The 5,301-nt window shown below is 37.9% G+C and overlaps 1 pseudogene; it reads right to left on the minus strand.

Moving 5' to 3' along the window:
- Positions 1–126: 126 nt before the first annotated feature.
- LOC128250681 (uncharacterized protein DDB_G0271670-like) overlaps positions 127–5,301 on the minus strand; it is a 55,877-nt pseudogene continuing 50,702 nt past the window's right edge.

Here is a 5,301-nt window from a genome sequence, read left to right on the forward strand (position 1 = left end):
TATATATATATATATATATATATATATATATATATCCACACAAAGAATAGAAATTCGCTGCAAGGCGGGCGCAGAGCAGGAGAGATCTTCAGAGGAAGAACTCCCATCCGTCAAATGTTTCAACCCTTATACCTGACAGTCTACGGGAGCCGGGCCCACCCAGATCACCATAACTCCTAGATGTCCTCCTGCTATATTGCAAATCCTGTCTCCAGCAGGATTTGAACCTGGGTCGTTCTTTTGTTCCATTTTATTCCTGTAAATAACCAAGGGAATCCATAAATATGCCCATTGATCATTCCTCTTCGCCCATATCCACACTGAGCTCTTTTCAGCAACATCAGACAAGCGCTTAATTGTGACAATTCTTCTGCGGCCTTTGACAATATAATATATTATAATATAATATAATATAATATAATATATATGCATATTATATATCAAAAAATAACTTTTCTTAGGGTATTTTTCTTCTCAACGTCGTCTTTCTCTGCGTTCGTGCATTGGAAATATTTCGTTAGTTCACCTTGAATTTAACTGAGTTTGGATCGTATTGAAAACATCGTGCTTATACGCATTTTCAGATATATTAATTTCAATGATATTTTCTGTATCTAGATATATATTGATAACAATTGTCGGCTTTGTGAGGGGGATTCTACGATTAAAGATGTGACTTCCTCTAGCCGCATTTTTGTTATATGCGTGACTGTGTGTGTATTCATGTATATGTATATATGTTTAAATACATACATATCTGTGTGTATGTAGGTATGTATTAATGTCTACACACCACAGATCGGTGTCAGTTTTTGTATTCACTCTCCAAATTGGCACAACTCCAATTAAACTAAGATATCTTCCTCAAGATTAGTCGATATGTATAAAATTATGAACTAAGATCGGCATAACTGACTTTACTGAAATTATATTAGCGCTAGGCTACGTGATTCTGAAGCGAATATCATAAACACACTCAAACAGATGCTTGCCCCACTCGGGACTATTTTATTCCCCATCGAATTAAAGAATCATTCTTGTTTCTATCGCTGAAAAACATGCGGTAATTGACTCTATTCTAATTGATTCTAACTGACTCTCATGTAATTATATTTGCGCATACCTATGGGTCTCTAAAGCAAACATCATAAACGCAAATGCGCATCGTTGCTTCGTTGGTGTTATTTATTCTGTACTGCAAAATCGTCAACATGTAGGATAATATGCTTAGCGTTATTTCTTCCGGTTCTTTATGATCTGAGTTCAAATTCCGCCTTAGACGACTTAGTCTTTCATCGTTTAGGGGTTGATAAAATAATTATAGTTGAGCACTGGGGTTGCTGTAAGGGAATAACGCGGACCCTAACCTAAAATTGAGTGGTTTTGTGCTAAAATGTGTTGCAATTATAAGGCAGCGAGCTGGCAGAGTCGGTAGCACGCCTTACTTAGCGGCATTGCATCTCTCTTTACCAGCTGAGTTCAAATTCCTCCTTTGTCGACTTTGTCGAATAGCCACCAGTTCAATACTGAAGTCGGTGTAATCGACTTACTCTTTCCCTTAAAATTGTTTAGCAGCAGCAGCATTAGCTTTGTCTATACGTCCTGAGTTCAAATTCCGCCACGGTCGACTTTGCCTTTTCTTCTTTCGGGCCGATGAAATAATTATTGATGAAATAATTATTGCTGAGTATTGGAGACGATGTAATCGAATAACTCGATCCCTTCTTTAAAATTGTTGATTTTGTGCCAAAATCTGAAGCAAATATGAAGCGGCGAGCTGGCAGAAACGTTAGCACGCCGGGCGAAATGCTTAGAGGCATTTCGTATACCGTTACGTTCTGAGTTCAAATTCCACCGAGGTCGACTTTGCCTTTCATCCTTTCGGGGTCGATTAAATAAGTACCAGTTACGCACTGGGGTCGATGTAATCGACTTAATTACTTTGTTTGTCCCCTCTATGTTTAGCCCCTTGTGGGTAATAAAGAAATAAGAAACGTTAGCACGCCAGGCGAAATGCTTAGCGGTATTTCGTTTGTCTTTAAGTTCTGAGTTCAAATTCCGCCGAGGTCCACTTTGTCTTTCATCCTTTCGGGGTCGATAATTTAAGTACCAGTTGTGTACTGGTCCATCTAATCGACTAGCCCCCTCCCCCAAAATTTCGAGCCTTGTACTTTGAGTAGAAAAGAATCGTTAGTACATTGTACAGAATGATTAGGTAACATTACGTCTGTCATTACGTTGTAAATTCAAATTCCACCTTAGTCGACTTTACTTTTTGGCCAATGGGGTTCGATAAAATAAGCAGTGTGGTCGATGTAATCCTCTTAACCTCTCCTCCGAATTTGCTGGTCTTCTGCTAAAGTTTGAAACTATTATTAGTATTTAGAAATAATACATTTCAAAATCTCTCAGAGAGATTTATGCAGTAGTGATACGATGAAGTAGTTGTATGCTGTAAACTTAATGTGACACTCTCCTGAAGGGAATAATACTACTGTTGGTTAGACCTAGGAAGCTGCACCGCTTCCTAGGGTGGAGGTGCTTGTCTCCCCCTTGTAAACATAAGGACACAGGAAATGTGTCAAGGCCGACAGGAAGCGGTGCAGCTTCCTAGGTCTAACCAATAGTAGTATTATTCCCTTCAGGGGACTGTCATATTAAGTTGACAGTATACAACTACTTTATTATTAGTATATTGTTAAGGCAGCGATCTGGCTGAATCGTTAGTGCGCCGTACAAAATGTGTAGCATAATTCCCCCTTGGTCTACTTTGCCTTTTACCCTTTCGGGGTCGACAAAATAAGCACCAGTTGAATACCGGAGTCGATGTAATAATCGATTTGCTGACTCCCTTAAAATTGCTGACCATGTGTCAAGTATTGGAAAGAATTTATTCTCAACCGAATTATATGGAAACACTCTTGTTACAGTCGCTGTAATAACTACAGTAAAACAATGATCGGCCATTTTGCAAACATGTAGCCATCGACGTTATAGTTCACCAATTGCAATCTAAAATAAATAAATAATTAAATAAATACATAAACCAAACTCTAGAGATATATAAAGCAAATGGAATGTTGAGTCTAATTAATGACAATCTTCCTTCCTACTCTCCATAAATTCAAAGCTACCAGACTATGTAAAATCCATTAACTATGTATGAGCTACAAGGTTTAAACTATACTTTCAACTCTTCGAAAGTATTAGTATAATTGGTATGCATAATTTTTCCAGGTTATTAATATCTTGTAACAATATAGAAGCTTGTGCCAAATTATTGAACTGTACTATTAGCTCTAGCTGTGTCGGTGTATTACTTCGTAAGAACACTTATATTGTATTAATATATTTTAGTCTGTTTAAGCGGTGAGCAGGCAGAATTCTCAGTGCTCCGGGGGAAATTTGTTAACGGAATTCCGTCCGTCTTTACGTTGTAAGTTCAAATTCCACCAGGTCGAATTTGCATTTAATACATTTCGAGGTCGATAAAATAAGTGCCAGTTGAATAGTGGGGTCGATGTAATTGACTGTCACCTTCCTCCGTAATTGCTGGCCTTGTTCACAAATTTGAAACAACATATCGTAATTTGCTAAGGTGGTATACTACTCAAATCGTCAGCACGCCGGGAAAAAATGCTTAGCGGTATTTCGTCCGGCTTTTCTTTCTAAGCTCAAATTCTGCCCAGGTGGACTTTGCCTTTCATCCTTTCGGGGTCAGTAGAATAAGTACCAACTGAACACTGGGTTCGATGTAATCAATAGTCTCCAACCTCAAACTTTCTGGCCTTGTGCCAAATTCTGAAACCCATATGCTTTAGGTTGCTAAGGCGGCGTGATGGCAGAATCATTAGCATGCCGGTGAAAATGCTCGGCGGCCTTTCGTCCGTCTTAACGTCCTCAGTTCAAATTTCGTCAAGGTTTACTTTGCCTTTCGTCCTTTTGGGGCACGATAAAATAAGTGCCAGGTGAGCACTGGTGTCGATGTATTCGACATACCCCTTTCCCTGAAATGTCTGGCGTTGGGTCAAAATTTGAAACTAATATATTTTAAATTCAAATTACGATAAACGTAAACAAACAAACGAAATTTGCTTTTAGAAGCGTTGAGATGTCTTAGAAAGTTAAAGAAGTGATTTTAAATTCTCAAACGCAGGATAATGCTAATAGTATAGCCTGAATAGGATAAGCTACCCCTATTTTGCAGAAAAAAGTGTAGGCGGCCTTGGCGACCCTGTTCAGGCTATATTATTAGCATTATCTTGCGTTTGAGAATTTAAAATCACTAATATATTTTAGTTTGTTTAAATATCTCGCTGGCAGAGTCGGCTGCGCGCCGGACAAAATGCTTAATAACATTTTTTTTCTGGTCTTACATTCTGATTTTAAAATCCTCCCAGGTCGAATTTGCCTTTCAACATTTCGGCGTCTTTAAAATAAGGACCATTTGAGACTCTGGATATCATCCGATCATCTCTTTCGTTGTCTGCTCCCTAGTTCTCCTGCTGGTTGACTCGGTTTGAAGAATCAGTCTTCCCAATCTTTTTTACGACATTCTAATCATATGCCCATGGCACCGGAGCTATGGCCTCTCAATGTGGAGAAGTCATGGATCAACCTTAACCCTTATCTCCGAAATACGCACCCTATCGGGTAACATTACTCTGGACATCCTTCGAAGGAACCCAATTCGGCCGCTTGTGTTTATTCATTAATTCTTTAAAATCTCAGTTGTTTTTCCTTAGCACCATTGGTTACAGGAGTCCTACAATCATTAATTCACTCCAATAGTCACGCATATACCAAAGAAAACATACACCCCGAGATGCATACCTTCCACCCAGAATATGACTTCATAAATTTGGAATCAATTTCAAAGTAGTTTCTTTCTTTGCCTTTCTTAACAAGAATTATTGAATTTACTCGTGTATAAGACGCACATTTTGTACATAACTTCGATCAAAAAATAAATCAAGCGTGCGACTAACAACTTTTCTATGCAAAGTATGAGGCGCGACTTATACACAGATGAGATTACTGTATGAATATGCACGATAATCATCAAAACTAATGGCCATTTTCTCTTCATTACAGGTGTAATGTTAATCAAGATAATTTTTGGTTCATTTAATAATAACAATAATAATAATAATAATAATAATAATAATAATAATAATAATAATAATAATAATAATAATTCTTTTCTACTGCAAACACAAGCCGTTAAATTTGGCTGGGGGGCTTATTTGATTACATCGACCCCAGTGTTTCATTGGTACTCAATTTATTGATTCCTAAATG

This window comes from Octopus bimaculoides, chromosome 24 (assembly GCF_001194135.2).
Source record: "Octopus bimaculoides isolate UCB-OBI-ISO-001 chromosome 24, ASM119413v2, whole genome shotgun sequence".
In the NCBI taxonomy this organism is placed as follows: Eukaryota; Metazoa; Mollusca; class Cephalopoda; order Octopoda; family Octopodidae; genus Octopus; species Octopus bimaculoides.